The 24283-nt window shown below is 37.0% G+C and overlaps 1 protein-coding gene across 2 annotated transcripts in view; it reads left to right on the forward strand.

The window, feature by feature from the left end:
• The window catches only part of LRMDA (leucine rich melanocyte differentiation associated), a 1057234-nt gene that overhangs the window by 988813 nt on the left and 44138 nt on the right, over positions 1-24283 (forward strand). The window lies entirely within an intron of this gene.

Genomic DNA, 24283 nt, shown 5'->3' on the forward strand with positions numbered 1-24283 from the left:
TTATAATTTACATTTCCCAGACAAGTAGTGATACTGAACATCTTTTCATATATTCATTGGCCATTTGTATATCTTTGGAAAGATGTCTATTTGATTCCCTTCCCCAGGTTTAATCTGATTATTTTTTGTTATTGATTTATATGAATTTCTTATATTTATTAGATATTAACCCCTTTCAGATATAGAATTTGCAAATATTTTCTGCCATTCCATAGGGTTGCCTTTTCATTTTGTTAATTGATTCCTTTGTTCGGGCAGAGACTTTCCAGCTTAACATAGTTCCACTTATTTATTTTTTTCTTTGTTGTTTGTGCTTTGGTGTCATATCAAAAATCTAAGATCTATATCAAGACACTTTTCCTTTTGTTTTCTTTCTTTCTTTCTTTCTTTCTTTCTTCTTCTTCTTCTTTTTCTTCTTCTTTTTTTTTATGTTCAGGCCTTTATTGATATGATCCCCAAAATGACACTTTACACATTATGTGCCAAAATGTTTTTTAACATTTTTCCTATACATACCTAATATGATTGTCTCCATTCAGCATCTCATTTTTTGTTTTTAATTACTTTTTTTAACATATAATGTATTATTTGTCCCAGGGGTATAGGTCTATGAAACATCATGCTTACACACTTCACAGCACTCACGGTATCACATACCCTCCCCAATGTCCATAATGCAGCCACCCTCTCCATACCTCCCTCCGCCCAGCAAGTCTCAGTTTGTTTCCTGAGATTAAGAGTCTCTTATGGTTTGTCTCCCTCCTGTTCCCATTTTATTTCGTTTTTCCATTCCCTACCCACCAAACTTCCACTCTGCCTCTCAAATTCCTAATATCAGGGAGATCATATAATAATTGTCTTTCTTGGATTGACTTATTTCACTTACCGTAATACCCTCTAGTTCTATCCATGTCATTGCAAATGGCAAGATTTCATTTCTTTTGATGCCTACATAGTATTCCATTATATATATATACCACATCTTCTTTATCCATTAATCTGTTGATAGACATCTAAGTTCCTTCCATAGTGTGACTATCGTAGACATTGCTACTATAAACATTTGGGTGCACGTGCCCCTTCAGATCACTACATTTGTATCTTTAGGGTAAATACCCAGTAGTGCGATTGCTGGGTCATAGGGTAGCTCTATTTTCAACTTTTTGAGGAACCTCCATGCTGTTTTCCAGAGTTGCTGCACCAGCTTGCATTCCCACCAACAGTGTAGAAGGCTTCCTCTTTCTCTGCATCCTCTCCAACATCTGTTGTTTCCTGACATGTTAATTTTAGCCATTCTGACTGGTGTGAGTTGATATCTCATTGTGGTTTGATTTGTATTACCCTGATGCCAAGTGATGTGGAGCACTTTTTCATGTGTCTTTTGGCCATCTGGCTGTCTTCTTTTCAGAAATATCTGTTCATGTCCTCTGCCCCATTTCTTGATTGGATTATTTGTTTTTTTGGGTGTTGAATTTGATAAGTTCTTTATAAATTTTGGATACCAGCCCTTTATCTGATATGTCATTTGAGAATATCTTCTCCCATTCTTTCAGTTATTTTCTGGTTTTGTTGACTGTTTCTTTTGCTGTGCAAAAGCTTTTGATCTTGAGGAAGTCCTAATAGTTCATTTTTGCCCTTGCTTCCCTTGCCCTTGGCAACGTTTCTAGGAAGAAGTTGCTGCAGCTGAGGTCAAAGAGGTTGCTGCCTGTGTTCTCCTCAAGGATTCTGATGGATTCCTGTCTCACATTGAGGTCTTTCATTTATTTTGAGTCTATTTTTGTGTGTGGTGTAAGGAAATGGTCAAGTTTCATTCAATTCTTTCATTCATTTTGAGTCTACTTTTGTGTGTGGTATAAGGAAATGGTCAAGTTTCATTCTTCTACATGTGGCTGTCCAATTTTCCCAACACCATTTGTTGAAGAGACTGTCTTTTTTTCCATTGGATATTCTTCCCTGCTTTGTCAAAGATTACTTGACCATAGAGTTGAGGGTCTATTTCTGGGCTCTCTATTCTGTTCCATTGAGCAATGTGTCTGTTTTTGTGCCACTGGCATACTGTCTTGATGATGACAGCTTTATAATAGAGCTTGAGGTCTGGAACTGTGATGCCACCAACTCTGGCTTTCTTTTTCAACATTATTCTGGCTATTTGGGGTCTTTTCTGGTTCCATATAAATTTTAGGATTATTTGTTCTGTTTCTTTGAAAAAAATTGATAGCATTTTGATAGGGATTTAATTAACTGTGTATATTGCTCTAGGTAGCATAGACATTTTCATATTTGTTCTTCCAATCCATGAGCATGGAACATTTTCCCATTTCTTTGTTTCTTTCTCAATTTCTTTCATGAGTACTTTATAATAGTTTTCTGAGTATCGATTCTTTGCCTCTTTGGTTAGGTTTATTCCTAGGTATCATATGGTTTGGGGTACAATTGTAAATAGGATCAACACCTTAATTTCTCTTTGTTCTATCTTGCTGTTGGTGTATAGAAATGCAACTGATTTCTGGGCATTGATTTTTTATCCTGATGCTTTACTGAATTCCTGAATGAGTTCTAGGAGTTTTGGAGTGGAGTCTTTGGATTTTCCACATAAAGTATCAGATCATCTGCAAAGAGTGAAGTTTGACTTCTTCTTTGATGATTCAGATGCCTTTTATTTCTTTTTGTTGTCAGATTGCTGAGGCTAGGACTTCTAGTACTATGCTGAATAGCAGTGGTGATAGTCGACAGCCCTGCCATGTTCCTAACCTTAGGGGAAAAGCTCCCAATTTTTCCCCATTCAGAATGATATTCACTGTGGCTTTTTCATAAATGGCTTTGATGATATTGAGGTATGTACTATCTATCCCTACACTTTGAAGAGTTTTGATCAAGAAAAGGTGTTTTATTTTGTCAAATGCTTTTCAGCATCTGTTGAGAGTATCAGATGGTTCTTGTTTCTTCCTTTATTAATGTATTATATCACATTGATTTGCAGATGTTGAACCAAACTTGCAGCCCAGGAATAAATCCCACTTGGTCGTGGTGAATAATCCTTTTAATGTATTGTTGGATTCTATTGGCTAGTATTTTGGTGAGAATTTTGGAATCTGAGCTCATCAGAGATATTGGTCTGCAATTCTCCTTTTGGTGGGGTCCTTGTCTGGTTTTGGGATCAAGGTAATGCTGGCCTCATAAAATGAGTTTGGAAGTTTTCCTTCCATTTCTATTTTTGGAACAGTTTCAAGAGAATAGGTATTAATTCTTTTTTTTTAAAAGTTTGGTAGAATTCTCCTGGGAAGCCATCTGGCCCTGGGCTCTTGTTTGTTGGGAGATTTTTGATGACTGCTTGAATCTCCTTACTGGTTATGGGACTGTTCAGGTTTTCTATTTCTTCCTGGTTCAGTTGTGGTAGTTTATATGTCTCTAGGAATGCATCCATTTCTTCCAGATTGTCAAATTTGCTGGTGTATAGTTGCTTATAATATGTTCTTATAATTATTTGTATTTCTTGGTATTGGTTGTGATCTCTCCTCTTTCATACATGATTCTATTAATTTGGGTCCTTTCTCTTTTCTTTTTGATAACTCTGGCTAGGGGTTTATCAATATTATTAACTCTTTCAAAGAACCAGCTCCTGGTTTTGTTGATTTGTTCTACTGTTCTTTTGGTTTCTATTTCATTGATTTCTATTCCTATCTTTATTATTTGTCTTCTTCTGCTGGGTTTAGGCTTTCTTTGGTCTTCTTTCTCTAGCTCCTTTAGGTAGGGCTAGGTTATATACTTGAGACCTTTCTTATTTCTTGTGAAAGGCTTGTTTTGCTGTATACTTTTGTCTTAGTACCACCTTTGCTGTGTCCCAAAGATTTTGAACAGTTGTGTGTTCATTTGTTTCCATGAATTTTTTCAATTCTTTCTTAATTTCCTGGTTGCCCATTCATTCTTCAGCAGGATGTTCTTTAGCTTCCATGTATTTGAGTTCTTTCCAACTTTCCTCTTGTGATTGAGTTCTAGCTTCAGAGCATTGTGGTCTGAAAATATGCAGGGACGGATTCCGATCTTTGGTACCAGTTGAGACCTGATTTGTGACCCAAGATGTGATCCATTCTGGAGAATGTTCCATGTGCACTAGAGAAGAATGTGTATTCTGTTGCTTTAGAATGGAATGTTCTGAATATATCTGTGATGTCCATCTGGTCCAGTGTGTCATTTAAGGCCTTTATTTCCTTGTTGACCTTTTGCTTAGATGATCTGTCCGTGTCAATGAGGGGGCTGTTAAAATCCCCTACTATTATTATATTATTGTTGATGTATTTCTTTGACTTTGTTATTAATTGGTTTATATAGTTAGCAACTCCCATGTTAGGGGCATAGATATTTAAAATTGTTAGATCTTCATGTTGGACAGACCCTTTGAGTATGATATAGTGTCCTTCCTCATTTCTTTTTATAGTCTTTGTCTTAAAATCTAATTTATCTGATATAAGCATTGCCACCCCAGTTTTTTTTTTTTATGTCCATTAGCATGGTAAATTGTTTTCCACCCCCTCACTTTAAATCTGGAGGTGTCGAGAGGAGGAGTCAAGATGGCGGAGAAGTAGCAGGCTGAGACTACCTCAGCTAGCAGGAGATCAGCTAGAGAGCTTATCTAAAGATTGCAAACACCTGCAAATCCATCGGCAGATCGAAGAGAAGAAGAACAGCAATTCTAGAAACAGAAAAACAACCACTTTCTGAAAGGTAGGACTGGCGGAGAAGTGAATCCAAAGCGACGGAAGATAGACCCCGGGGGGAGGGGCAGGCTCCCGGCAAGCGGCGGAGCAACGGAGCACAAAATCAGGACTTTTAAAAGTCTGCTCCGCTGAGGGACATCGCTCCGGAGGCTAAACCAGGGAGAAGCCCACACGGGGTCGGCGTGACCTCAGGTCCCGCGGGGTAACAGAAGGATCGGGGGTGTCTGAGTGTCGCAGAGCTTGCGGATATTGGAACGGGAAAGCCGGCTGCAGAGACAGAGCCGACAGTAAGCTCACAGCTCGGAGTTGCCTTGAACCGGTCGCAGGCTCGGTGAGCTCGGAGCGCAGCCAGAGGTTAGGCAGACGCGAGTTCCTAGGAGCTGTTCGCTGAGGGCGCACAGGGGAACAGGGCCCCGGGCTCTCGGCTCCTCTGGGCCGGAGACCAGGAGGCCGCCATTTGTATTCCCGTCCTCTGGAACTCTACGGAAAGCGCTCAGGGAACAAAAGCTCCTGAAAGCAAAGCCGAGCAGATCACTCAGCCCGGCCCCTGGTAAGGGCGGTGTAATTCCGCCTGGGGCAAAGACACTTGAGAATCACTACACCAGGCCCCTCCCCCAGAAGATCAACAAGAAATCCAGGCAAGACCAAGTTCACCTACCAAGGAGTGCAGTTTCAATACCAAGGAGAGAGCAGCAGAATTCCAGAGGAGGAGAAAACAAACCACGGAACTCATGGCTTTCTGCCTGTGATTTTTTAGTCTTGCAGTTAATTTAATTTTTTTCTTTTTCATTTTTTTTCTCTTCTTCTGCTAAAATTTTTTATAACTTTTACCCTTTTCTTTTTTAACGTTTTTTAACTAGATTATCTAATATATATTTTTTTTCTTTTATACTTTTCTTTATTCATTTTCTTTTTTTTAAATTCTTTTTTTCTTTTTTTCTTTCTTTTTTTTTGAACCTTTTTTATCCCCAAATCAGAAGAGATCCTAATCTCTTCAATCTTCTTTTTTCTTAATTCTTTTTTAAATTCTTGATTGAATTTTTAATTCAATCTCTTTTTTTTAATTCTTTTTTAATTTTTTTTCTTTCTTTATTTTTGAACCTCTTTTTATCCCCAAATCAGAAGAGATCCCAATCAGAAGAGATTGGGAGATCCCAATCAAAGGAGATCCCAATCAGAGGAGATCCCTCACCCAATCGTAAGGGGGGAGAAATCCCCCCTCACGATTTGGGATCTCTTCTATTTGGTTAAAGCATATTTTCCTGGGATTGTTGCCACCCTTTTAGTATTTTACTTGCTCCTTCATATACTCTTAGCTGGACAAAATGACAAGGCGGAAAAATTCACAACAAAAAAAAGAACAAGAGGCAGTACCGAAGGCTAGGGACCTAATCAATAAATCTGGAGGTGTCTTTGGGTCTAAAATGAGTTTCTTGTAGACAGCATATTGATGGGTTTTGGTTTTTTATCCATTCTGATACCTTGTATCTTTTGATTGGGAAATTTATCCCATTTACATTCAGGGTAACTATTGAGTGAAATGACTTTAGTGCCATTGTATTGCCTGTAAGGTGACTATTACTGTATATTGTCTCTGTTCCTTTCTGGTCTACTGCTTTTAGGCTCTCTCTTTGCTTAGAGCACCCCTTTCAATATTTCTTGTAGAGCTGGTTTGGCATTTACAACCTTTTAGTTTTTGTTTGTCCTGGAAGATTTTTATCTCTCCTTCTATTTTCTATGATAGCCTAGCTGGATATAGTATTCTTGGCTGCATGTTTTTCTCATTTAGTGCTCTGAATATATCATGGCAGTTCTTTCTGGCCTGCCAGGTCTCTGTGGATAAGTCCGCTGCCAATCTAATATTTTTACCATTGTATGTTACAGACTTCTTGTTCCAGGCTGCTTTCAGGATTTTCTCTTTGTCACTAAGACTTGTAAGTTTCAGTATTTGCTGATGGGGTGTGGACCTATTTTTATTGATTTTGATGGGGATTCTCTGTGCCTTCTAGATTTTGGTGCTTGTTCCCTCTGCCATATTAGGGAAATTCTCTACAATAATTCACTCCAATATATCTCCTTCCCTTCTCTCTCTTTCTTCTTTTAAAATCCCAGTTATTCTAATATTGTTTCATCTTATGGTATCAATTATCTCTCAAATTCTCCCCTCATGGTCCAGTAGTTGTCTGTCTCTCTTGCTCAGCTTCTTTATTCTCCATCATTTGATCTTCTATATCACTGATTCTCTCTTCTGCCTAATTTATCCTAGCTGTAAGAACCTCCATTTTTTATTGCACCTCATTAATAGCTTTTGTTTTTTTTTTTTCAGCTTGGTTAGTTTTTTTATTTCTCCAGAAAGGGCTTTTATTACTCCAGACAGAGTTTCTCTAACATCTTCCATGCCTTTTTTGAGCCCAGCTAGCACCTTGAGAATTTTCATTCTGAACTCTAGATCTGACATATTACCAATGTCTGTATTGATTAGGTCCCTAGCCTTTGGTACTGCCTCTTGTTCTTTTTTCTGTGTTGAGTTTTTCTGCCTTGTCATTTTATCCTGATAAGAATATATGAAGGAGAGAATAAAATACTAAAATGGTGGCAAAGACCCCAGAAAAATGTACGCTAACCAAATCAGAAGAGACCCCAAATCAGGGGAACAGAAGGGATAAAAGGAAGTTCAAAATTTTTTAAAATATTAAAATAATATATATATGGATTAGACTGGTGAATAGAACAGAGCCACCTACTTAATTCTGGGTATATTTTGGTCTCTTAGAAAAAATAATCTCCCAATTTTTTTTAAAGAAAGAAAAATTTATACATATACAAAAATAAGGGTAAATACGATGAAGGAATAGAATATGACTATAGGATGAATATTTTTTTAAAAGATTTTATTTATTTATGTGACAGACAGAGATCACAAGTGGGCAGAGAGGCAGGTGGAGAGAGAGGAAGGGAAGCAGGCTCCCCACTGAGCAGAGAGCCTAACGTGGGGCTTGATCCCAGGACCCTGGGATCATGTCCTGGGCCGAAGGCAGAGGCTTTAACCCACTGAGCCACTCAGGTGCCCCTGTAGGATGAATATTTTTTAAAAATTCTAAAAAAAGGAATTGATAATATAAGTTGGTTGGAAAAAGAAAGAAAAGAAATTGGAGAGAATTTGCTCAGGCTGGAGACTAGAACAAAGCCCTGGGCTAGATTTAGGGTATATTTTGATCTATTAGAAGAAATTGTATCCCAAAATTCTTTAGAAGAAAAAATTCTGTATGTATACAAAAAATAAAGTTAGATACAATGAAGGAATAAAGCATGACTATAAGAATGAAGGTTTAAAAATATTTTCTTTTTTAGAATGTTATTGTTAAGATAAAATAGTTAAAAACATTGAAAGAGGAAAGAGGAAAAGTTAAAAAAATAGAATAAGAAAAATTTAAAATAAAAAAAATTAACTTTGCAAGACTAAAGGATCATGGGGAAAAAGCCATAAAGTCTATGCATTGCTTTCCCTTAGCTCTGGAGTTCTGCTGTTCTCCTTGATTGATGAGCTTGGTCTGGGCTGGATATTCTTGCAGATCTTCTGGGGAGGGGCCTGTTGTGGTGATTCTCAAGTGCCTTTGCCCCAGGCAGAATTGCACTGCCCTTGCCAGGAACCAGGCTGAGTAATCTGCTTGAATTCCCTCTTGGAGCTTTTGTTCCCTGAATGCTTTCCATAGATCTCTGGAGGACAGGAATGAAAATGGTGGCTTCCCAGTCTCTGGCTTGGAGGAGCTGAAAGCTTCAGGTGCCACTTCTCAGTGCACCCTCAGAGATAAGCAGTCAATCACTCCTTCTCCCTGGTTTCTGGCAGTGCTCCATGCACCCGGCCTGTGACCAAGCATTGCTATCTCTGGTGCTCAGCCCCGTGTGGAGTCTCCAAACCCAGCAGATTCCTGTTGCACTGTTCCTCCCAGAGGAGGAAGGTGAGTCTCCCCGGATATGCCACTTATGGGGTCCCTGATCAAAGAACAGTGGTTCAACTGTGCCGTGGATCATGGTTTAAGGTAACCCTGATCTGAAAGCTCATTCTTCAGCTCTATCTCTGTAGTCGGCTTTCCTGCTCTAATACCTGAGATCTCTGCCACACTGAGACATCCCTGATTCTTCTGTGATCCTGCTGGATCTGAGACCACACTGTCCCCATGAGGGTTCACCCCTGCTTAGCCTCTGGAGTGATGTCCCTCTGTGGATCAGACTTCTAACAGTTCTGTTTTTGGGCTCCACTGCTCCACTGCTTGCTGGGAGCTGGCCCATCCCTCAGGGTCTATCTTCTTGTCACTTCGGATTCACTTCTCCACATCTCCCATCTTTCAGAAAGTGACCGGTTTTCTGTTCCTAGAATTGTTGCTCTTCTCTTCTATCTTCTGTTGAGTTTGTAGGTGTTCAGAATGGTTTGATAACTAGCTGAACTCCTGGGACCTGATGTCATATCAATCTGCTACTTCTTCACCATCTTACCTCTCTAATATGTCCTTTGTTTTCTTCTAGGAGTTCTATGGTTTCAAATCTTACATTTAAGCCTTTAATTCATTTCAAGTTAATTTTCATAAGTGGTGTAAGGCAGGGGTCCAATATCATTATTATTCAAATGGGTATCCAGGTTTCTCAACACCATTTATTGAGGAGGCTGTCCTTTCCCAATCAAGTATTTTTGGCTTGCTTGCTTGCTTGCGTGTGTGCTTGTAAGATTTTATTTATTTATTTGACAGACAAAGATCACAAGTAAACAGAGAGTCAGGCAGAGAGAGGGGGAAGTAGGCTCCCTGCTGAGCAGAAAGGCCAATGTGGGGCTCGATCCCAGGACCTTGAGACCATGACGTGAGCTGAAGGCAGAGGCTTTAGCCCACAGAACCACCCAGGTGCCCCTATTTTTGGCTTTCTTATCAAATATTAGTTAACCATATATGCAGGGGTTTATTTCTGGGCTCTCAATTCTGTTTCATAGGTATGTAAGTCTGTTTTCATATCCATACCAGTACAGAATATAGATAGTGTGGGTATTTTATAATGGAATATTCATGATTACTCTTACTTATACCCTGTGATATTGTGTTCATTTATTTCACTTGTTTATATGCTATAATCACCAAATACAGTGTTACTATCATTATTTTAAAGACGTAGTCACCTTTTCGATCAATTAAGAATAAACATTATTTTACCTTTATTTATTCTCCTGCACTTTTCCTTTTCTCATATAGGTCTAAATTCATGACATGTGTCATTTTCTTTGTCCTGGAAGAACATTCAAACATTTCTCAGAGATTAGGTTTACTCGCAATAAATTATCTCACATTTGTTGGTCTAAGAAAATTTTTTTCTCTTATCTTTCACTAAATGTAGAATTCTGTTTTGAATATATTCTATTCGCTTCTTTCTTGTATGATTTCTGAGAAGAAATCCATTTTAATTCTTATCCTTGTTCTTCCATAGGAGCTTTTTATGTCTGCATCTATTGGAAGTTTGGGGGCTGCTATAGCTCCCAGGTTTGTATATATACAAGGCAAAAACAGAAAAAAGAAAAATATATATATACAAAAAACAGGGAGCTAACCCCTGTGCTGTCCTTTGAGTACTGAGATCCTCACTCCCTTCTGCTGTGGTCTCCCTTTAGAATCTTCTGATAGGTTTTTTGTTGTTGTTGTTGTTGTTGTTTTATTCCAGGGTTTTTATTAACACTTATGGAAGAAAGAGTGAAGTAGACTTATTCCACCTTGTTTGGAACCAGAAGTGGTATTTTCAATATTATGTACATGAAATTATGATTCTTGTTTAAATTCTCCGGGCTATGATTATTTATTTATCTTTTTTAAGCAGGCAGACAATTCACTTAGGTTCACACTGCAAGGTTCTGTCCTACCTTCCATGGATGGTGGTTCCTTATTTTTATAGCCTTTGCCGTGCTCTCTGAGGCTTCTCAGTATGTGATCAGCCAGGGTTTTTCCAAGACCTGGGCCATTTTATATTATAATTATTCTTCAAAGCCTTGCTGTGTTTGGTTTGTTTTTTTTGTTCTTTAGTTTGTTCTGCACATACACAGCTCAAGGTTGATTTTGCAACTTGTACACAGATTTAGGGGATTCCCTTATTCAGCTCTCTTAGATTCCCCCCACATTTTATGATTCCCAGGAACCCCTTTTCTTTGATCCTTTGGCTAGAAAATCAGGCTACTTGCACTGTCCCACATTTTATGTGACTGAACTATTTGGGGAAAGAGTCAGTGAGAGAAAAGAAAAAGAAATGGGCATTCCTCTGCACTCTTTGGACAATAGAAGCTACTTTTTACAATCACTTTGGCTAGGGAGACAGATCTTCTCTCAAGGTTCTAGGTGATAACATTGCTGCCACTGTCATGACTGCCAGGACAGATCAGGTCCATGAATTACCTTGGCCTTGGAAGGAGGTTGGGAGGAAAAAGAGAAAGGGAAATGCAGGTTCTTCTGACACTCTCTAGTTAGTATAAGCTCCATGATATCAGTTTAACTACTTCTGTTTGGATAGCTAATGAAGTTGGATATTTTAATAAAGGCCAGCTTTCTTGCTAAGATGGAACATTTTCTTCCTTAGGCAGTAATAACGTGGGGTATAATAATTATCAAAGTAGGATTTATATTTCAGCTGCATCAAGTCCCCCAGTAAAAGATGTTACATGTGTGCAGCATTGACCTCTTTAATCTTGATTTCTATCTAGATTTGTATCATCTATCCATACAATACATCCTGTGGATACTAAAGATTGAAAACACTACTTATAAGTGATAGTGGATCAGTGAGACATCAAAGATAAAGAAATTAGTAGATTCCTATAATATTGTAAGCAAATGATATCAGGGTCTTGAAGTAGGCCAAAGCCATAGAAAATATGGGGGAAATAGGAGAGATATTTCAGAGGTAATATTGAGGGCATTTGGAAGTGCCTTGAAGATGAAAGGATTCTTCCTTGGAAGATAAAGGAATATATTAAAAGATGGAGGAAGGATTTTGAATGTGTATGAGGAGGATACCATAACAAGAGAGGAGAATGCCAAAGTTAAGTGTAGGATATAGAGTGAGACTGGATTTGAATATGGAGATTTGGGACACCTCTGGCATATTTGTGTCAAGCTCATGAGAATCTATTATGTTTGAAGTAGGGTGGGTATAAGACACATCCAATAATTTACCATCTGTTAGTGGGGATAAGAAGTGGGAAAAATTAACAAAACTAACATTTGTTGGGCTCTTTTATATGCCATAACCTATAAAGTAGGTATTATTATAGTCTATCTTTTCAAATTTACCTTTTCAAAGCAAACTTGTGCATAAAGTCTTTTTATCCTATTCCATTGATCTATGTCTGTTTTTGTGTCAGTGATGTACTGTTTGATTACTACAGCTTTCTATTATATCTTGAAATCTGGAATTATGACACCTCCAGCTTTGTTTTTCTTTCTCAGGATTGCTGGACGTTTTGTAGTTCCATATAAATTTCAGGATTATTTGTCCTGGTTCTGTGAAAAATGCTGTTGGTATTTTGACAGGAATTGCATTGAATCTGTAGATTGCTTTGGGTAGTATGGACATTTTGACATCATCTCCCAATCTGTGAGCATGGTATATCTTTCCATTTCTGTTGTCTTCAATTTCTTTCATCAATGTCTTATGGTTACCAAATTCTAGGTCTTTTATCTCCTCGGTTAAATTTATTCCTGGATATTTTATTCTTTTTGATACAATTATAAATGGAATTGTTTCCTTAATTTCACTTTTGTTCCATCCTTATTAGTGTATAGGAATGCAATAGATCTCAGTATGTTAATTTCATATCCTATAATTTCATTGAACTTGTTGATCACCTTTATTAGTTTTCTGGTAGAGTCTTAGGGTTCTTATATGTAGTATGACATCATCTGCAAATAGTGACTGTTTTATTTCTTTCTTAACAATATAGTTACCTTTTAGTTGCTTTGTGCTATGCTATTGTTTAATTTAAACTTCTGATTGTTGCTTTTATACATAAGTTCAGTTGATTTTTGTATATCGATCCCACTACCTACATAAACCCATTTTTTGTAGTTCTAATAGATTTTATTTTGTACATTCTGTGTGATTTTCTTTATAGATGATCATGCCTTCTGCAAATAAAAGCAGTTTACCTTTTTTTTTTTTCTTTTCCTTTAATTTTGATGAGGTCCAATATATCAATTTTTCCTCTTTGGAATTATGCTTTTCCTCTATATTGTTTCATTGATCGATCTCTCTCCCTCAATACCATGCTATCTTGATTACTAAGCTTATATAATAAAACTTGACATTGAGAAGTGTTATTCCTCCCCCTTTTATGAAAAAAAAATACTTTGGCATTATTAGCTCATTTATCTTTCAATATAAGTATCAGAATAAGTTGTTTTTGTCTACAGAGATTGTTGAGATGTTGATGGGTGTTGCTTAAATCTGCAAATCAGTTTAAAAAGAATTGTCATCTTTACTGTTATATAAATCTTCCAATCCATGAACATGGTATACCTCTTCAAATGTTTAGATCTTTATAAATTTATTTTGGCCCAAAATTTGTAATCTTTATCATAAAGTTCTTATAGCTATTGTACTAAATTTAGACCTTTGTTTTTCATATTCTTTGAGCAATTGTAAATCTTCATCATAAAGATCCTATAAATAGTGTACTAATTTTATATCTATTTCATATTCTTTGAGAAATTATAAATTCAATATGATTATAAATTTTAATTGAATTACTTATTTAATATTCCATTTGTTCATTGTCACTGCATAGAAAATACAATTTTTGTGTATTCATCTTGTATACTGCCACCTTGTTGGACTTAGTTATTATTTCTAGGAATTCTTTGGTAGACTTCTTGGGGTTTTCTATGTAAATAATCATGTTTTCTGTGCATAGAGGCATTTTTATTTCTTCTTTTCCAATGTGCATTTTCTTTCTTAGACTTATTGCCCTTAAACACTTGCTTTTAATATTTGTTAGTGGAACAAAAGCAGCCTTAATCTAGGCTAATTTTGCTCCACTGTCTGGATACTCTACCCCACACCCCATGTTTTGCTAGATTTTGCATTCTAGTAGGTGGAGAACATGAATGCTTCTCAGTTCTATGTAATATTGAGAGATTGTTCCTTCTCACTTTTCTTTTTCTCTTTTTTTTTTCCTTTCAAATACTTCTGTTTTATTTCTTCCTTACCAATTTAGATACTTTTTATTTGTTTCAGGTAGTTCTCTTTCCAAACTCAAGTAACTGCCTTGTACAGATGCCTTGATCAGCTGAAGACTTGAGGCAGATTATCTGAAGTTTTCTGGAACTCTTTTGGTTAAGTTTTCTCCTCTTCAATAGTCTGCCCTTTGAACTCTATCCACCTTACCTGCCTTTTCCTTCTGGCTCCACTTCCCCTACTCAAAGGGATTCTGTGCTCCACTTGGGTCCCCCTTTCCTTTAATGTGACCGACAGTTCTCTCCAGGCAATAAACTGAGGCGATTCCAGAAATCACTTCCTTTATTTTCCCTTCCTTAGGACACATTAGCCTGTGCTGCCATACATCTAATGGCTAAAAACTCTTTCTTTTGTATATTTTGCTCAGTGTTTTGGTTATTTCAGGTTGTTTGTTGTTGGGTGGGGGGGATCTGGTCCTTGTTACCCCATCTTGGTTGGAACTGTAAGTATATTTACCTATTTATGGCTAGTATTTATTATAACATAGATCTTGATCGGGATTGACATTTCAAAATTATGGATGAGTTGCCACTCTTTATACCATTGTTTTCTAGTGGGACCCTTAGAGACCAAAAAGGAAAATTTTGCCTTTCTCAAGAAAATTCAAGACCCACCCTGCCCTTCATGTTTTGTCTTCTAACATGCCCACAATGCCAACCCAAGTACCCTCTCCTGGTTCCATTCCAGTATAGTGATGGTAAAAGTGTCAGATTGTATTCTCTTCCTCCTCCTTCATTCCACTTTTGAAGAGGAGACAGATCAACTGACAAATTTACATCTTGAACTGGCCCCAGATAGTACATTTATAGTTGAAACCAAGTCTTAGTGCTTTCTTAATGAAAACCATGCAGAGAAATAGAGGCAGCTATTGGGCTGACATTGCATTTGAGTTAAAATCTGGCATCTCCACGCCATTGACAAGTCTGACAGCTGGAGCAGCAATCACCTCATCACATTCTCAGTTGTGTGTCTCCTAGATTTTGGCATCCTTCCTGTCTAAATTTTTATCAGATGAGCACTTTTCCTTGGCAAGTACTTTAAATACCTTCAACTTGTTTTATCTCTGAACTGTTGCCCCTTGCCCTCAGGTGTCATTTCTCACATGTATGACTGGAGGATATTCGGAACAAATTAGTTAAGAATGTAGCTTCAGAGAGCAATTCCTTTTGGCCTTCTGCCCTTTCCATTCTCTCCCAGAATATCAGACCTTCCTCTCGAGGAGACCTCTGAGGGCATTTATTAATTTCAGATAAGCCTACTTCATGGGCTTGCAAATTGGAACGATTGTTTATGAGTTTTGATTGTGATATTATGGGGCTCACTCTGTCTGTGCTCAGCCATCAGCATTGTTTTCTTTGGCTTTGTTTCATTCACAATAATCAAGGACGTGGGGTTGTGACCAGCAGTGAGCAAGCCTCAAAGGCCTATCATAAATCCCAGATAAATACTGTGTTTGGAGGTTTCTCAAGATTAATGGCAGCCCTCAGCTCTCTGAGGCTGCACTGAGACCTAAGAGAAGGTGATGTTCACTCTGGCTTCAGTGTTTCCAAACCAGAGATAGTAAGTGGTCTGTAAGCATCAAGGGACAGAATGTGGGCTTATACCAGGTACCATCCACATATGTAATAAGCTTCCCTTGCCTGGCATGCAAAGCCCCTTGGGATTTTCCCCATCTCTTTCTATAAAAAAATTCAGATTGTGTCAGCCTGGTCCATTTTCTCACACCTGCAACAAACACACCTGGAACTGAACAAGGTTATTCATGGCAGTAATGCAACCCTTTGAAAGGTTAAAAAAAATTTTTTTAATTGGTTATTCAGTAAACAGACAAATCAGAAGAAATCTGTAAAAGCTAAACAGATTGATATTTTTTCCCCTGGGTTACATTTGTCCTTGTTTTCCAGCATCTTCATCAGTGTTTACAACTGAAATGGATTCTCTTTTAACCTTTGGTCTTTTATCAGGAGGGGGATTGTTTGGTTCACAGTAAATAGGAAGAGACCATTAACAAATAGCTATCTCATTTTACCTCTAGCTTATTTATAAGATTTACAAGTTAATACCAGAAAAGCATGAGCTCTAGTGAGGGGAAAACAACAAGATGGCAGTAATAGTACTAGTGCTTATTGTTACCATCATTATTGTCTTGTGCCATGTTATTTTGAGTCTGTATTACAACCATTTATTATTACTTTTGAACATTTATAATAGTACCGGGCACTATTATTTTTTTAAAAATAGCATTATTAAGATACAATTCACATACAATAAAAATCTTCCATTTAAAGTATAACACTTTAGTTGTTTTAAGTGTAGCACAGAGTTACACAACTATCACCATTATCTAATTTTATTTTTTTATTGTGTTATGTTAGTCACCATGCAATACCTTTTTATCACCCCCAAAAGAAACCCCATATCCATTAGCAGCCATTATCCATTTCCTTATATCCCCCAGTTCCTGCCAACTACTAATCTACTTTCTAACTCTATATTTTGTCTGTTCTGGACACTTAATATGAATGGAATCATAGAGCATGATTTTTGTGACTGGTATCTTTCACTTAGTATGATGTCTTCAAATTTAAGCCATGTTGTAGAGTATGTCAGTACGTCAACCTTTTTTATAGCCTAATAATGTTCTTTTGCATGGATATACTACATTTTGTTTATCCATTCATCATTTAATGGACATTTAGATTTCCACATTGCTAGAGTTTTGCTAGATATCACAGGTATATATATTTTTAACTTTTGGTTTTGAATTAATTTCAAACTCACAAAATGTTGAAAAATTAGTCCAGAGAATTCTCCCAGATTTCCCAAGTGTTAACACCTTACATAACTTGACAGTACAATTATCAAACATTGATACAATACTATTATCTCATATAAAAACTGTAATCATATTTCTCCTTTTGTGGCACTAATATTCTTTTTGTGAAATAGGATCCAACACAAAATTACACACTACATTTACTTGTGTCTCTTTAGTGTCTTTTAATCTCAAACAGTGTCTCATTCTTTGTCTTTCAAGACTGATCATTTAAAGGGTACTAGACATATATTTTATGGGATATTCCTCAATTTGGATTTTTTTAGACATATTGGTATTTCTTCATAAGTAAATTCAGGAAATCCATATTTGATCAGAATACCTTAGTGTGTCCTTCCCAGTCTATTATACATGATGTCAATTTGTCCTATTTCTGATGATGCTAACTTTGATAACTTGGTTTGGATACTGTCTGTCTGTTTTTCTCAGAATAAAGTTGTGACTTTGTCTTTGTATTTAATAAATATCTTGTGAGAAGATACTTTGAGACCATATAGGTATCCTGTTTGTCATTATAGTCTCATTAGCAATCTTAACTTTTATTGGTAGTATTTACCTGCAATCTACATTATCGTTGTGTTTGCCAAATGGGGATTTTTTACTTCCATTATTTCTTCCACATTTATTTATTTATTTCATTCTGGTTTAGAAGAATCTTATTTTATTCTATGGGTTATAATTCATTACTATCATTATTTATTTTTTATTGAATTAATATTTCCCAATTGAAGAAAGACCCTTCTATTTGACTCTTGTAATTTTTTGGACATATTCCCATAATTTATTGTGCTATTGCTTATTTTCTGTCCCAGGCTTATCTTACGCTTTTCTTGGCCTAGCCCTTGAGTCAGCCATTTCTCCAAGGAAACCTGATAACTTTTACAGAAGATATTTATAACCCATGGTCTGGGCACCATTCTAAGCATTAATATTATTTTATTTCCTCCCCCTGATTTAGGTTACAGTTAAGAGCTGCATTTTTTAAATGAAAGGAATTGTCATTTATGTGATGTTTCACATAAATGACATACCCATAATTGACATAAATAACACATCCAGTGTCACTCAGCTGTAGTTGAACACAGGTATTTTAACCCTAATGCCTGTTCTTAAATTTAATTTCACACTGGGATTAGAAAATTTATTGACTATCTCTGAGCCTTCATACCTTTATCTTTGAAGTGAATCTAATGTTATTAGCCTCTCAGGGTTGTTGTGGTGAGTGAATAGATGAACATATGGGAAATAATATTTGTCCCATAGTGGGCACTGAAATACTAGTTGAATCTGAGTTGGGTTATTCACTCATAAGTATTTATATGCACCTACTTTGAGCATTTAGGTAGAAAATGTGTAGGGTAAAAGTGTTAAAAGATACAGCTCTCCCTTGTAGGAGCTTGTGAGAACATGAAACTATAGTACATGAAATTTCAAGTGAATGTTACAAATGCTGGAATTTGGGGGGATGCGTGTTCTAAGATTTTGGAAAATTGAGATCTCAGTGTAGGGCAGAGGAGGAGGTATTTAAGCTGAGCCATCAAAGATGATAGGATTCCATTGTTGTAGAGGAACACTGAAGGTTATGACATTGGAACATAGAGTACAGTTCAGGACCATTCATTTGTATATCAGAAATGACTACAGTGATAGGAGACAAAATTCACCTTCCACATGCAAATCATCCCTTTATACAAAAGGATAGTTTTCTATGACAAGGTGGCCTCCATCCTACCAGATATCTAAGAAGTATAGACAATTCAGTAGTAGATTTCCTTACCTATTGACCTGGTAAATTTTGCAATACATACTATTGATCTATTGATGACAATTGAGGAATATGTTATGATGGGGACAGATGATCTTAAGCATAATTAGAGTTTTAACATATTTGTTTAACTTTGCTGGGATTCCTAATGTTTAGCATCACAACCACTTCTAGGTCCAGAATGTTGGTTTGTTATTTTGGTGAAATATTTTGAACATTTCTCTTGGAACTCATTTTACATAAATTTGTATTTTCACTGGTCTAGAAAATAAGTTCCACATGATGTACATAGAAATTCTTTAACAGTTTACAATTTATAAATTGTAAATTCTGCTGTTGGAAATTTTGAGGGTGGATACTTAATAGATTCTCTTGAATGTTCTTCAACTCCCTTGGACCTCCAGGAATTATTTACCAAATATTGTTTATTGGAATATATGCATTTTTTCTAGAAATAGGGTTTGGGTTTTCATAAGATTCTCAGAAAATTCTCAGAACCCCAAATATTTAAATGCTACTATCCTAGAGCTATGTTGTCTGGAAGTGTCTGGAAGTCACTTGCCACATATACTTATTTATATTTAATTTCATTAAAAATAAATAAAGTTAAAAATTCATTTCCTCATTTGCACATTTCAAGTGCTCAGTAGCCTCATATAGCCAGTGGCTATGATATTCTACAGTACAAACACAGGTCATGGTTTCCATCATTATAGAAAATTCTGTTAGGTGGTATTGCAAGCTGTTGATTCTCAAACTTTGGCATGCATCAAAATCACTTGATTTTCTTAAAAACAGATGTTAAGTCCTACTTTCAGGGATTCTGATTTAGTAAGAATGAGAGTAAGTATAGTAAGTATGAGTAGAGTAAGTGAATTGTATGTAACTAAGATTGAGAGTTTACATTTCTAACAAGTTCCCACATGATGCTGTTGTTGCCAGTCTAGAAACCACTCTTTGAGAACCACTGGGATTGATGAGGTTGACTGGGCTTGTAGGGTTGGGAGGTGGTTGGGAAGGGGTTGTATGGGAGAGGGCCAGGGAAGAGAGGGAGAAACTTCTATCATAAATTATTTGACTCTGAACTTCTTGGCAATCAAGTTGTAGGTCTAGAGAAGGTCCATGGTTCTATCCCTATTTTACATTTATTTAAGACCTTTATATCTGACTCATAATCACATTTGATATGTGATTATGTATGAACTAAGGTATGAACTAAGGTATGTATGAACTTAGGTATGAACTAAGGACATATGTCTTTTGGAATCTCTTCTTCTTCTAAAGTTATCTTCAGGAGAAATGTATATTTTAAAGTGGCTTCCATGCTATCTAGAGTCTAAGATTTTTGCAGGCCTTGTTATTCTATAGATTACAAAAAGGGAACAGGGTTATTCAATAGGTGTGGAGAGAGGCAGAATGGAATAAAACAAGGCCAAGTATGTGTTAGATTGCCAGACCATGGTTAATTCCAGGGGAAACTAGAGGCTACCTCAAGACTCCAGAGAATGAATAGGTTCTTCCTTCCCCTCTAGCTGTACTTTCATTAGTTTCATAAATTAGGGTTGAAACCCATACAGGAAACTGACTGGTTATTTTCCTATACCCCAAGCTGTGGTATATCACCAATCCATTATGTCACTCTTTTCCTGTCCCCAAACCTCAGAATCCTTTTCGAGATAAGACCTAGATGGACATTAACCAATCAAAGAAATATGTTTGGTACCCTGGACATGAGTGATGAAGTACTAAGGGATTGATTTTCTCTACCAAAATGAGGCAGGGAACACTGACTCACATTATAAGCAATCATGCAACCTTAGTCTCTCACCATTTTCTAGCATTTCTTGAACTGATGCTAATATTGGGGCTTCCGAGCAACACAGTGGGCTAGGTATGCCCACTAACAAGCAAAAGACATGAAAGATCCTAACTTCTCAAAAGATGTTATGGGATGATAAATGCAACTCCTACAAAATGCTTGCTTTGTTTATTTTTGGGATGTGACAATCAGTTTATTCTTCCCCTGAATGATGGTTTGCAGGATCACTGCTTGGGAAAGAACTGAGTGGCAGTTTCACTGGAAAACAGTGAGACTGCCTGTGTGAAAGCAGAATTCTATGACCCATCTCATTTCTTGTGTGGTTCCCTTTTGGCCTCGTGGTGGGTACAGCATCCAAGTCACTGCTGGTACAGGCAGACAAGCTCAAACCACAGGTAGTGATACTGAATGTGTTTGTATGTTAAGGTGAGAGGTCACAGATGGACTTAGTCTGTATTACCTCAAACTCAGACCCCTAGCTGAATGTCTGGAGGCTAAGCAGTGATCAAAAGGAGAGCTTTGAGCTGAGGTTGAGGACCAGCATGCTCCAACCAGGCTGTGAATGTAGCTTAGTGTCCCAAATCACCTGATGCTTACAAGGGTCAGATGGAAACTTGTGACATATTTTTTTTTCAGGAGGCTGGTGCTAAAATAATTTTCTTCCCTATCAGAGAGAATCTACATGAGTGATGATGACTGGAATCCTTCAGCTGGTAATCAGTTTCCAGAGAATCACAAAGAGGGCTCATCTTACATGTAGACTAAGTCAGTATAGTGGGAAGATCACAGACAGGGAGTCCAGAAGAACCAAATTCCAGTCCTATGACTGCCATGAAATTTTGGTGTGGCCAGGTAGCCTAAGCAAGCCACTTACTTCTCTAGGGACCCATTCTTCACCTGTACAGTAAAGAAGATAGATTAGATAATTTTATAATTCCTTTCGGCTCTGAAATACTATTGTACAAATGGATGACTCATGATCATTGTTGAGGTAAGGACTTTCAGAGCCTGTGACCCCATATATGACCATATATATGACCCATATATGACCAGGTCACATATATGTGACCCCATATACCTTGCCAGAGCATCAGCCACCAACCGATCTATGAGGAAATTCCTGCCCACATGTCTCTACTAGATCTGCCCTTTCATGCCTCATACTCTATATCTGTCCAGTCTTCTTTAGGTTAAGCTGTGGAGTCTATGTTTCTTATAACTATTGAGCTTGTCATCTCATGAGTCATTTCTTTGAAGACCGGGTTGTAAAGTTGATATAAACAAAACTCTTCGTGAGAAAGCAGGAATTAGGGGATCTATAACCTCCACCACCTTGTTTACACTGTCCTCCCAGTAAGGCACAATGAGATAGCTTCACAGAAATTCTAGGAATCAGGAAAACAGAGTTAAAACCACAGGAAGAGAGGAAGGGAGCATGGAAACCAATGGCTCAGTGGTCCAAGGATCCATTTTAAAATATCATTTCACTATGCAAGTTACTTCAGTGTGTGTGTGTGTGTGTGTGTGTGTGTGTATACACAGAACGTATGTATGTATGTATATATATATATATATATATATATATATATATCTGTATATATGCAGATATATAAAATCTGTTTTTGGGGTGTTGAGTCTGAGAAGTTCTTTATAGATCTTGGTTATCAGCCCTTTATCCATAGTGTCATTTGTGAATACCCTTTCCCATTCCGTGGGTTGCCTCTTTGTTTTGTTGACTGTTTCCTTTGCTGTGCAGAAGCTTTTTATTCCAACATTATTAAATATTTTTCAAATGTATCATTTGTAATGGCTGTATTTAATCTTTTCCCTGTTGTAGGATGTTTGACTTGTTTCTATTTTTGCCATTTGTCTTGTGGTTGCCCCACAGAGTGTGGGATCATTATTCCTTTCCCTCTAATTGGTTCACATGTCAAGACTAATGATGCCACACATGCCCTAAGAGACTGTGGAAACACTTATTTCTTACATCATGAGGCTTTCTGGGGAGAGCAGAGCAAGCACTCAAGCTGGTCTACTTAGTTTGAGTGAAGAAAAGAGAAGTGCCTTTGGTTTTTACTATGACTAGGTATAAGCTGGCATGAAGGTTCCCATGTACATCATAGGGCTTGTGGGATTTGAAGGAAAGGATTACCTGAGCTTCTTAATAGGCTTGCTCAGATGTGGGGCAAAAAGAAAAGGAGAAGGATGGGGTCCAAAGGTGGTTAGCAGCCACTTGCTGGAGCCAATTAATATCCACTAGAATCCTACTAGAACTAATAAATGAGTTAGCAAGATTGCAGGGTACAAGATCAGTATACACATAGGTCAACTCAATTTCTATACATTTACAATGAACAATTGAAAATGAAATTAAGGAAATAATTCCATTAATCTTGGTATATAAAAGTACAAATTACTTAGGAATAAATTTAACAAAAGAAATATAAAACTTAACACTCCAAAACTCAAAACATTATTGAAAAAATTAAAGGAAGACCTAAATGACTAAGACATCCTATGTTCATGGATTGTAAGACTTAATAATAAAATGACAGTATTTCCCTAAATGATCTACAGATTTAACACAATACCTTTCAAAATCCAGCTGGTTTTTAAATAGAAATTGATAAGCTAATCTTAAAAGTCATACAGAAATGCAAAAAATCTAGAATAGAAGACACAGTCTTGAAGATAAAAAGTTGTAGAACTCACACTTAACTTCAGAACTTACTACAAAGGTATAGCAATGAAATATGTATTGGCATAGGATAAATTTAAAGATAAATGTAAGATAATTGGATGTCCAGAAGTAAACTCTTTAATTTAATTTTTCAGTGTTCTAAGATTCATTGTTTATGCACCACACCCAGTGTTCCACACAATATGTGCCCTCCTTAATACCCACCACCAGGCTCACCCAAACCCCCCACCCTCCTCCCCTCCAAAAGTTCAGTTGATTTTCACCAAATGTGACAAGACATTTCAATGAGGAAAGAATAGTTTTTTCAACAGATGTTGCTGGGACAACAGGATAGCCACAGGCTAAAGAATAAAGTTGGACCACTTCCTGGTACTATACACAAAAATGTACTCCAAATGGATTATAGACCTAAATGTATCAGCTAAAACTATAAAACTCTGAGAAGAGAACATAGGAGTCATGTCCTCATGACCCTGGTTAGTAAAGACTTTTTTTTTTTTTTAAGATTTTATTTATTTTATCAGATAGAGATCACAGGTAGGCAGAGAGGCAGGCAGAGAGAGAGGGGGAAGCAGGCTCCCTGCTGAGCAGAGAGCCCAATGCGGGGCTTGATCCCAGGATGCTGGGACCATGACCTGAGCAGAAGGCAGAGGCTTTAACCCACTCAGCACCCCCAGGCACCCCAGTAAGTCTTTTTAACTGTGACACCAAAAGTACAAATGACAAAAGAAAAAATAATGATGAGCAATATCACCATTAGCTGGGAAGATAGTAGAAACAATAACCTCTTCCTTTAAGTACATTTTTTAAAAAACAAAAAAAAAGGGGGGGGATTCTTAATTTCCCTAGGGCTTTTTTCATCTGTAGGGCTTTTTTTCATCTGTATTAGGTCATATTAACTATTTTAACCCAAAAGAAGTGCTCCCATCTTGAATCTATGGGTCTCATTTTGCCAAGCATTAATTTTAAGCATCAAAGATTTCATTTTATTTCAGTGTATTACTTATTATGTCAGAGTATCCATGTCTGCTATGGGATATATTAAAGAAATTAAAGAAATGGGTGCTAAGACCATGGGAAATTTAGATAAGACAGTAGGATAGTGGGTAAATTGAAGCATACATGTTTGTCCTCTATTTTACTTTTCACAACTCCCTTAAGAGTATGGTGTACCTTTAAATTTAATGAG

The sequence above is a fragment of the Neovison vison genome, chromosome 2 (genome assembly GCF_020171115.1).
Source record: "Neovison vison isolate M4711 chromosome 2, ASM_NN_V1, whole genome shotgun sequence".
NCBI classification, from domain to species: domain Eukaryota; kingdom Metazoa; phylum Chordata; class Mammalia; order Carnivora; family Mustelidae; genus Neogale; species Neogale vison.